At 44.0% G+C, this 13,080-nt stretch overlaps 1 protein-coding gene across 1 annotated transcript in view; it reads right to left on the bottom strand.

Moving 5' to 3' along the window:
- The window catches only part of CEP350 (centrosomal protein 350), a 1,602,561-nt gene that overhangs the window by 1,298,907 nt on the left and 290,574 nt on the right, over positions 1 to 13,080 (bottom strand). The window lies entirely within an intron of this gene.

Consider the following 13,080-nt stretch of genomic DNA (forward strand, 5'->3'; position numbering starts at 1 on the left):
AAAAAACAAAATTAATAATGTTACTGTGCAGTGACTACGAAGTGATTTACAATACGCATGCTTTTTAAGCTGCATCTGTTGATTTCTTTCTCTATTCCGGTCTAGAGGATACATGTCAGAGACAAATTCAACCGATTCACCTTGGAGAGGACTTAAACAATCAAATTGTCTGACTTACTAGACCTTAACTTCAGTTTATAAAGTTCAGTGTTTGTTAGTTCAACCAAGGGGAGCTTTGAGTCTGTCTGTGAGGGAATGCAGGGCTGAGCGTTCACACTAGATGGTAGTCCATAAAATTTCTTGATATGACTCGAGTGCAACCACCCTTTACGTCCCTCGATCTTCACGGCTGTCCTTGTGGTTAGTAGAACCAATTTTGGCGATTTCCATCTAGGCTCCAGTTGGGTCTTCCGGTCGAAATTCCGGACCAGAACCAGGTCGCCTGGAACCACGTCATGGGGCTTCACCTCAGTATTATCGGGAAAAGCTGCAGCTACCTGTGAACGACAAGATTGTAGTGCAGACATCAAGGAAGCCAGGTAATCTGTCAGCATATTACAGTCAACATCAGTGATTTTGCGAGGTATAGGCGTCCCCCACATATTTGGTGGTCTACCGAAGATCACCTCGTACGGGGATAGCCCTGTTCGAGAATGTGCTACCATTCTCATGTAAAAGAGCGCAACTGGTAAGGCTACTATCCAATCGACACCTTTTTCCCTACATATTTTGGACAATCTAATTTTCAGAGTTTGATTATGGCGTTCCACGAGACCTGCTGCCTCGGGATGTCGGACACAGTGGAATTTCCATTGGTAGCCTAACAAAAGGGAAACGTGTTTCATTAGTTCGGATGAGAATGGCTGGCCGTTATCTGAGTAGACAACACGTGGTAAACCGTACCGTGGGAAGAATTCTCGAACTAACTGTTTGGCAGTAGTCGAGGCAGTGTAATCTGAAACCGGGTAGGCTTCTGTCCAACGGGAAAGAGCACAGACAACTACGAGAACATATTTGAATCCTCGACATCGTTCCATCTGGATATAATCCATCTGGAGAGCTTCAAAAGCATGATCGGGAGGTTGAAATCCACCCTGCTCTACGGGGATGCTTTTACCTGGATTAAACTGACAACATATCATACAGGTACGTACTTTCTGTTTAGCTGCGGCTCGTAAATGTTTGTTAAACCAGATGTGTTGAATGCTGTCTAGCATAGCTTTTTCTCCTAGGTGCGCTGGACTATGTATCGTGTTAATGATGACTTGAACCATAGAGTCGGGAAGAAACCATATAGATTTTTCCTTCGTCATCCATCCTTGATCCGTTTGGATCCCTCCTAATTCAGTCCATTTCTTTATTTCTTCTGGTGTAGCATGTGTCTGTATGTCAATTACATCAAGGGCGGGATCCTTAACTGTCATGCAATGTGTTAGTGTCGGAACTATTGTCTTTGTCGCGTCAGTTGTGTGAGTCTGATTCTGAGCAGTCTGTTTAGCTGTTCTGTCAGCTAGGTCATTACCCTGAGAAATGATATCGGTAACTTTTGTATGGGCTTTGCATTTCATAATCGATATTGCAGTAGGTAGATGAATCGCGTCTAATAGGGCTTGAATGAAGGGTCCGTGTTGGATGTGGGCACCGTGAGAAGTTAAATAACCTCTCTCTCGCCACAGTACACCGAAGTCATGGACGACTCCGAATGCATAACGTGAATCTGTGTATATGTTGACTTTCTTATCTTTGGCTCGAATACAGGCTTGTGTCAGAGCGATGAGCTCTACGGCTTGAGCTGACAAAGTGTTAATACAATTTGTTTCAATGACTTCAGTGTCTGTTGTAACTGCGTAAGCAGCCACTAACTCTCCTGTACTTGTTCTCATACATGACCCATCTACATACAATGTCAAGTCTGGATCTGACAAAGGGATATCTGTCAAGTCTTGTCTGGGTTTCGTCGTGATAGTAATGACTTCGACACAATCATGTGCCAATGGATCTGTTCCGCCCACTGGCAACAGTGTGGCAGGATTTAACGTATTACAACGTCTGATGTCTATGTGTGGCTGAAACAATGTCAATTCGTAACCAGTGAGTCTCGCTATAGTCAAGTGTTGTGTTTGTGTGCGGTTCAAGAGAACCTCTACTGCGTGTGGTACTTGTACTGTCAATTGGTGTCCTAACACTATGGCATCGCTTTGTCTGATTGCTAAAGCTGTTGCTGCCACCGATTTCAGGCACGCAGGAAGAGCCTGAGCTACTGGATCTAATGTACTAGAGAAATAAGCACATGGTTTGTGTGATCCTGCTTGTTCCTGAGTGAGTACTGACAAGGCAGTACCATCGCGTTCTGTAACAAAGAGTGTAAACTGTTTACTGTAACATGGTGTTGCTAAAACAGGTGCTTGGCATAAAGCTTTCTTTAAGCTTTCAAAGGCATGTGTATGTTCTGGAGTCCAAGGGAGGACAGTCGATGTGGCTGCCTCCTGTGTTGTCAACTGGACGAGTGGTTTTGCTAGAAATGCATATTGGGGGATCCACTGCCTACAGTATGAAGTGAGGCCTATAAAAGCCCGCACCTCCTTTTGTGTCTTGGGTGGTGGCATGTTAGCAATTAACTAGATGCGATCAGGTGTAAGCTGCCTTCCCTCCTTGGACAGCGAGTGCCCAAGGTAAACAACTCGCTGGACACAGAATTGCAGCTTAGAAGGGGACACCTTGTGCCCTTTGTCGGCCAGAAATTTTAAAACCGTCAGTGACGCTTTTTCACATTCAGGTTCGCTTCGGGCGGTGATCAGCAGATCATCGACATATTGAAGCAAAGCAGTGTTAACTGGCATGTGGATACTGTCAAGTTCTCGTTTCAGTGCTTGGCTATAGATGCTGGGGCTTTCTGTAAATCCTTGAGGTGCGCGTGTGAATTTAAAACTTCGTCCATTTAAACTGAATCCGAACAGATATTGACTTTCCGGATCTATTGGGACGCTAAAGAAAGCATTCTTGAGATCAATTACAGTGAAGAACGTTGCTTCTGAATCTATGGCTGTGAGTAATGAAGAGATATCTGGGACCACAGGGTATTGTGGTACAATACATTTATTTAGTTCGCGCAGATCAATAACTAATCGATATACTGGTGGTGCTTTTGGATCCGTTCTTTTAAGAATCGGAATTATCAGGGAATTACATAGATTGGAGTCGGTTTCGACAACCACTCCTTGTGCAATGAGCTCGTCAATTATTTGCAGCAAAGCCACAACAGCATCTGGTGGTAACTTGTATTGTCGCATTCGTGGTAGTACTACTCCTGTTTTTAGTGTGACACGATATGGTGTAATATTCATGCAACCAACATCAGTGGGGCCTTGTGCCCATAAATGTGTAGGTAAATTCTGCAGTCGGTGATCCATGTCTCTGGACACGTAGTGACCTTTAAAGTCACGTAAAAATAGTCGTACTCCTTCCGGAGAACAACATATTATGGCTCCTAGAGCTTTCAATGTTTTTATACCTAACAAGTTTTCTGGACATGATTTAGTAAGCAATAAATCTGTAGTACGTGTCAATGGACCAACCGTGAGTGGAAGAGGTTGTGTTACATCATTGATTATAGGTTTTCCTGAGAATCCAAGGGAAATATTCTGTGAGCCTGAGAGGGGTGCCCCTGGAACTTCACTGCGTCGTATAGTTGTTCTGCTTGCCCCTGTATCAAGTAAAAACTTTCTGTCTTCCCCTAATAGTTCACTATGTACATAAGGTCCCTCTTGGTCTACAGGAACCTCGATAAGGGGTAAGCCGACTTCCCTCTCTAGGCTATTTCATGTGTATCGCTGATAATCGGGATAATCTGCTTGTGCATACTGATACATCTGCTGTGTCGTTGCTTGTGTTGCAGCAATAGGCTGCGCTTGTGGTGGTGCTACGGTCTGTTGTGGAGCTGCCTGTTGCGGAGCTAGTTGTTGCGGAGCTGACCTAAGTTGTACATGTTGAGGGATTTGTTGTGGATTCTGATCCTGTCTAGGTGGACGTGGTCTTTCCTGGGTTCTACCTGTAGCAATATTATGTTTCAGGACTGGACAATCGTGTATATAATGACCTTGTTGTTTACAATAGTTGCATGTCCCTTTCGTTGGACCTGCGGAATCACCCTTTTGATGACCATCAGCTGGAACTGACTGTGCAACAAGCATTTTCATTTTTGTATCTTTCATACGTCTTTGTTCATGTTCTTGTTCTTCTCTAATTCTATTGTGGTGATATTGTAACATCTGTAACATCTGTGATGGGGTATTACCTTGCCAGGTACTTTCGAATTTCAATACTCTATTCTTGACTTGCAGCAGAGAATTTTCAACTAATTTTGTCACAAACAGATGTGGATATGACTCACTACTGGCTTTTATGCCACTATTTATACCAAAACATTTTTCAAATCGGGAATAGAAATCACTAGTGTCTTCATCTGGCTTTTGTTTACAGGCTGATATTGCACCCCAGTCTTCCTTTTTCGTAGTTAATAAACGTGGCAGTATCTGCACTAGTAATCCTGGTAGTGCTGTAGTCTTTTCCCCAAGCCCTGCTCCTGCAGCTCGGGCCCTTTCTTCGTTTTCTAATGCTGTCCAATCTATCTTTTGGTCTCCCACCTCCCATTCCTTTTCTTTGAGTTTCTCATAAACACCGGCGGGTAATAGGACTTTTAATATTTTCATAATGTCGGGGTAGGTATACTCTCCCATGAGTAACATGTCTTATCTCACGGTGGAAACCTGCTGGATCCTTGTCATGGCTGGGTACTACTTTCTTCATGTCTAATAATTCCATTTTAGTTATAGGCGTGTACACAAACACGCGTGTAAAGTTATTACCTTCACCTCTGATTGGGTGTACTTCGCGTAACGGGTTCTGTCTATCTATGTGATACATTTTTCTTCCCATGATGGGAACTGGAACGTGTTCTGGACACACGAACGCTATATACTGGTTTCGAAATTCTAGAATTTCTTTAATCAAATCAGTACCTGACCCTCTCCATGTATTCGTGAGTAGTTTCTGTCAATATGTCAGGTAAGGGTCCTGGATCGGAGTGTTGGCTTTTATATAATATAAGGAGGTGTTGAATCATGTATATACTAGCTAAACGCTGTTCGTATGGGTCAAGATTCAGAAACGTGTGTGCAAGTACATCATCATTGTATTCGCTGGGACTGTCAGCCCATTGTACTGCTGACCTGGCTAATTCTTGTTCGTCCATGGAATCGAGCATGTGGTACCCCCTTCGATCTCGGAGTGATTTATCAGCGGCTTGAAATAGGTGTTCCGGGGATCTTGTATTTAACATAGGGTTTGGAAAATGTCTATTACATTCTGGACGTATTGGACGTATCGGATCATTAAAGCCTCTAGTATTATTATGGGGTCTTCCTCTACCTACGTAAGCTATCGTTTCTAATTGTTCTGAGTCTTGCTCCTCCTCTTCTTCTGATTCTACTCTGTCTGCTTCTCGTCTTTCTTTATGTATTCGTTCTACTTCCTTGCGGATCTTTCGATACATGGCGATTATACACGCCTGCCTATCATGTTTCTCTTCTGATATGTTCTGACCCCATTTGGCAAGTTTTTGCATGGTATCATGATCTGCCCCAGGCCTGTCTTGGTTCCTAATCACGCAATTTATGAAAAAACGGAGTAGTTGTCTTTGTACATCCACTTTCTGGTACTCCATAGCTTCGTTAATACTCTCTGGACCTCGCCCTGTTTGGACAAAGCGATATATATTGTCTAGGTGTTCAACCATTCCTGGTATCGTCATTAAATACAATGTAGCTCGTCGTATACGTAGTGATGATATGAGCAATTTGTCCTGTTTACCTGGTACTGGGTCGTATCTACAATCTACAAGCTGTTCTTTAAACATGTCGGATGTCGCTAGTTGGGGTGTACGTTGGAGTGCTAAATCTCTAAGGGTCTGTTTATTTCGCGGCGGTGTGGCAAACATGTCTGTCGTACCTCCTGTAGCACCATCTGAGGTGCTGGGCAAGAAAGGATTCGTTGGACGTAAAATGGAAATTGTAGATGCGGGAAAAACAGTGGAAACGGACGGACCTGTTGGGACTTGCGTAGGAGTTTGTTGTTGCGGGGGTACAGACGAATGCTCTTGGTGTTGAACACCATCGGCAAGCGGTGTGTGTGGTATGGCATTAGCATACTCGGGAGCTACGTCATCTAAATAGGAGGAAAGGAAAACGTCCTTTGCTGTTTTGGGATGTGTTTTGGGATGTGCTTTTATCGGGAGCAGTGGAGGAGTCAAGTCTTTTGGTATTTCCGGGGTAGCCTTAGGTAACCCTTCGGCCAGAAGAGGATACATACCATTCATAAGAGTGTTTCTTTGTCTATCTACTTGTTCTGATTTTACTCGGGTACCTTCCTCAATTAATAGATTTTCTCGGGTTTTATTTGAATTCTCTCTACCTTTCTCTTCCTGTCTGAGCGCTTTTTCTGTACGTCTATACTTCAATGGCATCCTTCTGTGACTGTCTGGCTTTCTTTTTCCATAATTCTTCTTCTACTCTCATGATGCTATCTGCATCCCAGGTCCCCGCTGCGGGCCATCTCTGACTCTCTGGTAACTCTTTGGTGTAGTCCACCCATAAATCAAGAAATAATACGGCATCTAGGCCATGCTTATGATACATAAAGTACCCTGGAGTGTCCCTAGGTGGAATGGGAACAGCTTCTTCGAGTACCCCTTTTCTAGTTTTGATCTGTCTTAGTTTCGAAAAGAGCGGCATTTTTAGATGGTTGCTAGGACACACTTTATACAGTAAACACAATAATGAACAGTCATTCACACCACAATATATAGAACGTTTTAAAACATTTAACACTTAACAGTTTTACGAACGATGATAACTAATAGAAAACTAGTTACTGACATAATATTGACACTAGATAATACTTATTTATATGCAAGACATACTAGATATACTGCTAAACAGTACAGATACACTGCTGAAACAGTGCAGACCGGATTTGTGTACCCAAACCCGTCTTGACCGGCACAGACTATGTGCACGTTAAATGCCTCCCCGGTAATGGTACTCACCGGGTAGCTCGGAACGGAAGGCCTCGGAACGGAACTGAAACTGGACCGGACTGGACTCGACTCGACTGGACTCGGGACTTCGGAACCTGGTGGGCCTCTGTATACCTCGGATCTTGCTCTCTCAGCTAGGCTCTGGTCGGGATACTTCGCACTTCTCACCGCCTCGTCTGGGTGTTGATCGCAGCCTCAGTCACCCCCGCTTGGCCGGAGGGAGAAACAGGAAATCCTGCAGGTACGCGTTTTTGTCCGTTCAGCTGTGGCAGGAGACCGGGCCTGCAACGCACCGCCGGCGCGTGAGATGAGAAAGTGTCCCTGTTCGGGCGCCAATTTATGTGGTAAATATTTCATTACCGGTACTATTTTTTATGCGGTAAAGTCTAGTAAGAATAACTCAGTAAATATAAGAGGCAGAATCCGTGGTATTAGAGGTTCTAAAAGGCTTTATTCCTATACAAAGGAATACAATTCGAATTGCAGGCTTCTATTCCATCACCACGAAAGTTCAGGAAGGAAGGGCATACATTATTGACAGATAATCAGTTTTATAGGAAATGCATTACAGTGAAACAGATGCAAGAGGCGTAACAGCTGATAATACAGATAAAATGTGCATACGTAACTAATAGAGGTGGACATATGGGCGTAACTAAGATAACGTCATTATACATGATGTCACAAGTGGGTGGATCCATAAGAGAATCCTGCAATGTCAGCAGAAATATTTGGCAGAGATGCGTGCGCAGCCGCATGACGTGTGATTGACGTGCAACTAGAGGGTGAAGGGGACTTGACATTTAGCTCTACATGTGGAGACAGAAGTCTGGGGGGTCATGTCAACCTAATCCCAAATCATATCTAATATCCTATGTTTAAAGAACTGTGTTATCCAAAAGGAAAGGTCTCTAGGATAGAATCTATTCTATACTGACTGTTAGTGCGTGTACAAGCGTCTAAGTGTCTACATGAGATGCGAGGGGGTAGGAATATTCCATGGTAACAGGGGCTATGAATTACTTGCATGAGGACAGCGAGGCCTGGCCCTTTGCACGGTAGCTGGAGGAATGTTTACCTAAACTACTAGACAGGAATGTATCGGATGAGGAGCGGAGCAGATAATCTTGAAGGTGAAATGCAGTTTTTGGCAGGCAACAGGCTGGATCAGGCACCGTTAGCCGCGCAGGGAGTAGGACAAAGTTCATGGATACAGATGCAGGCTCAGACTGGAGCTTTCAGAGGCAGAAGGCAGGAAAAGGCTTGATGACAGAATTCAGGGCCTACTCGCCTGAATCTGTAAAATGTGGAAAGTGAACCACATAAAGTCGGTGGCCTTTCATACTTAGGAATGGAATATCTGACCCATTCATGGCGGATCTGAAAGAGGACATGTTGACGGTGGACGCACATGTATTTGCGTCTTCAAAACTGGAACTGGAGGGAACATACATGTACTTATAGCATGCACATGGAGCCGTTGGGGTCTACGATAGGGGACATAACTGATCACAAAATTCATATTTCCTCAGCCTCATAGGAACAGGTCAGTCTGAACTGCCAAGCCAGGTCCTCCCTGGACCAGAAACAAGCATCCTAGGACCGATTTCGGGGTTTCACCCCTCTTCAGCCAGGATAGCTGGATTCCAGTAGCACAGTAAGCCCAGGACTCACGTCTGGGCATACCTGGCGCACTTAGGGCGAGTAAGCAAAAGACACAAAATTGATGGACGGAATGCAGAACAAATCAAAACATTCACCCCCTGTCAAGAGATCTGGGTTAAATCCATCGTTCTTTTGCTCACCATGCCACCCCAGTTTAGACCTGGCCATATGCAAATCAGTCTTGACCCTGTGCCTCATGGGAACAGTCCAGCCCGAACTGCCAAGCCAGGTCCTCCCTGGGCCAGAAACAAGCATGACCATGTCCGTGATTGCTTTTCAATAAAGCAATCATTTGCATATGGCCATGTCTAAACTGGGCTGGCGTAGTGGGCAAAAGAACGATGGATTTAACCCAGATCTCTTGACTGGGGGAGAATGTCTGCATTGTCAGCATTCCGTCCATCATTTGTTTGTTGTAACGCTTTTCGCCCTAAGTGGGATGGGTATTCCCAGACGTGGGACCCATGCTCACTACGCCACTGGAGTCAAGCTATCCTGGCTGTTGACGGCTGATAGCCAGAAACCGGTCCTAGGATGCTTGATTCCGGTCCAGGGAAGACATGGCTTGGCAGTTCGGGCTGGACTGTTCCCATGAGGCACAGGGTCAAGACTGATTTGCATATGGCCATGTCTAAACTGGGGTGGCGTAGTGGGCAAAAGAACGATGGATTTAACCCAGATCTCTTGACTGGGGGAGAATGTCTGCATTGTCAGCATTCCGTCCATCATTTGTTTGTTGTAACGCTCAGGGTCAGAGGCACTGCTTCCTGAGGCGTCGCTGGGAGCTAAACTATACACAGTCTTGCAGGCTGTGGAGAAGAGTGGTGCCACACTCTAGTATACAGGAAAATCGTTGGAAGGCAGGATTGACAGGGTCAAGGCAGACTTCAATCTCCTCCACGCAGGCCATCGAAAGCTTACTGATAAGGTGCGTGACACCGAACTCACACTGTCTGAATTCTAACCCCTCGCTCGTGACCATACCGCTTTGTTCCAATCCCTGGTCAATCATGTTCACACCCTAGAGCATAAGGTGGAAGATGCTGAGGGCCGCTCCCCCAGGAAAAATGTCTGTGCGTTGGGGCTGCCGGAGGGGTAGGAAGGCCTAGATGCTGTTTTTTTGGCTGAAAAATTGATCTGCACGCTCTTGCCCGATGCGGAGTTCACACCTTTCTTTTCAATTGAGCACACACACCGGGTCCCGACGCAGAAGCCCAAGGCCCTTCTTATTCTGCCTACTGAATTATAGGGATAGCAATGCCATCCTGCGTGAATTGCGCAAGTGTAGTGCCAGGGGCACTCCCATGAATTGGGGCCGCGTGATGACCTTTGACTACCATTGTTTTAATTGACTTTAGGTGTTTTGATTTATTCTAGCTTGAATGTACGACATACTTTTTCCTGCATGTGCATTTTTTCCTTGAAGATTTCTTTCGTGACTCCTTCTGGCTTCAGAGTTGGAGTGTTTGCTTTTTACAGCCTTGCCAGGAACAGAACGTGTGGGATGTGCATTTGAAAGCATGTGAGAAAGAAAGGTGTAGAATGTACTTCTCTTTCTCGGAGTGTAGTGTTATATGCAGTGTTACTCAAATGTGCATTATGTTGTACATTGGGAGATACAGTGTGTAGTTTTATAGGCAGTGGTGCACAAATGTACATTGTGTTGTACATTGCAAAGTATTATGAAGTTCTTATTATTGGCTTTGACATGCCCTCATGCCATCTTGAATTCTGACTCAGTCTAGCTTGAGCTCTGCGCACACAAACAGGCCCCCAGATCACTCAAGTTGTTTAGGCTATTCACGTTCAAGATTGTTTCCTGTACTTTTGGAGATTGTTTTCTGTACTTTTGGAGATTGTGTACTACTTTCTCAAGCTTCGCTATGATAAGGGGCTGGAACATGTGGGAGCGCAGAAGGATACATGAGAATTCCTTTGCCTTTGGAATGCTTGCATGGAGAGTGGCCAACTCCAGTATGTTTCCCTAGTGCAGAGGCGGTCCTTTCGGTAACTTCTTGTGCTTAAAGAATATAAAACTGGGGTTTGTTGACTTGGAAAGTGGGGTTTTGGACCTGAGTGAAGGCAGATGCGTCTAATTCAGAGTAGCAGTTCCAGCTTGCGGAGTGTGTTGAAACACCCAATCAGGAGTGGGCTTGCCGTGGACGTTCAGTATTATCAATATTATCTGCTTGTATTTCATTCAATGCATTTAACATCTGCATTTGCTTACGTACAAGTGTGATATTATTGCTTGCACATGTATATATATATATATATATATATTTTTTTTTTAACAGTGGTTAATCTGTCACGCAAAAAGCTTACCGATACACAAATACAGGTGTTAAAGAAAGGACTCACCTTCTGTCCAACGACTCAGTGGGACTATCCCCAAACGAGGATAGACCTTTATCAATTTATAAGAAAATTGAAGCTGCGGAAAATATTTTGTGGTAGGAAAGCGCAACCAGCAGTTAACCCCGTATTTAGTTCATTGACAATAGCTGATTTGACAACATTACAAACTATTAATACTCTGGCGGAAAAATTAAAACAATGAGTCAGGAGGAAGCACAAGGTGGAGAACTTACCCTAACAAGAGATATGGATGTGATCCAAATTGGAGGCAAGAGTCGCTTAAAAAGAAAATCAAAATTTATTCCTAAAACAGGATTTGATATGATCGACAGTTTCCAGGAGATGGTCATCCAAGATCTTGACAATTTGAGAACTGCATCCAACCACAAAGAGGTGAAATTACAGAACATATCCAAAAAACAACGTGAGGCCATCAAATCACTTCAGGAAGATAAATCCTTGGAAATTAAGCCCTCAGATAAGGGCAGCAATGTCGTTGTTCAGGATAAAGAACTGTATGAGTTGGAAGCCCTTAGGCAACTTGGTGATGTGGACTGCTACAATAAAATTTCTAGACAGCAATATAATGAGAGTGTCTTAGAATTTTATCAGTTGATCAGTAGGTGGCGGGATAAGGGAATTTTGCATCAAGATGAGTATGAATTCCTAAAAACAGATCATCCTACTATCCCTACTTTCTACCACATCCCCAAATTGCACAAGAATGACAAGAGTCCTCCTGGAAGACCGATCGTGTCCTCCAAAGGAAGCCTTCTAGAAAAGACCTCAACACTGATTGATACTGTACTGAGTCCCTTTGTTAGTAATCTGGTATCCTATGTTAAAGATACATCTGATTTTATTAGACAAATTGCGGACATACCATGGGAGGAGAACCATATGTTGGTAACCATGGATATAACTAGTTTATATACCAGTATCAACCATATACAAGGTTTAGAAGCAGTTGAGAGTTTTCTAAAGACAAGATCAATTCAATACATTGAACACAACCAAATGATCATAGAGCTCATGACTTTGTTTATATAATAACATTTTCCTTTTTGGCAACCAGCTGTACATTCAGAAACAAGGTACCGCAATGGGCACGTGCTTCGCCCCCAGCTACGCAAATCTCTTCGTGGGCTGGTGGGAGAAGCACGTGGCCTGGTACGGGGCAAATGAGCCCTGGTTGAATAAGATCGCCGTCTGGATTAGATACATCAACGACATTTTTATCGTCTGGAAAGGGTCTTATCAAGAATTCATGACATACCTAGATCTCCTGAACCATAACATCTACAATCTGCACTTCACCAGTAACATAAGTGATTCAGAAGGGGCCTTTCTAGATCTACTGGTATATGCGAGTGAGGGACAATTAATGACTAAGTTATACCGAAAAGCCACCGCAGGTAATGCCACCTTGCACTTTACCAGCTAACATCCAAGATGCCTGGTGAATAGCATCCCCTATGGGGAGTTATTAAGGATAAAACGAAACAGCACACTAGACACGAATTATCAAAGATCAAAGAAAGAAGCCATTAAGCGCTTCGGTGTAAGAGGCTAGCCAGTAAAAACACTGAAAGCAGCAGAAGTCAGAGCAGACCAGAAAGAAAGGAATCTGCTCTTAGCAAATAAGCAGGATGAGCCACAAGACGACACAACTAGGCTGATTTTGACGTTTTCCAGGAATTCTCCTCAGATTCGTCAAATCATTAACCGACATTGGAAGATCTTGAGGGCAGACATGGTCATAGGTAAACAGTTGCCCCAATATCCCAGCATCACATATAGGAGGAACACGTCTCTACAGGACCTATTAGTACACAGCCACTTTGAAAAGAACACCAAAGGCAGAAATGAAATCAAAGGGTTTTCCCCTTGTCTTAAATGCAAAGCTTGCAAGAGCAGTAAGAAGATTAAAGGATATAAGGTCCCAGGCAGACCGACTGAAAAAT

The sequence above is a fragment of the Triturus cristatus genome, chromosome 4_2 (assembly GCF_964204655.1).
Source record: "Triturus cristatus chromosome 4_2, aTriCri1.1, whole genome shotgun sequence".
Taxonomy (NCBI): Eukaryota; Metazoa; Chordata; class Amphibia; order Caudata; family Salamandridae; genus Triturus; species Triturus cristatus.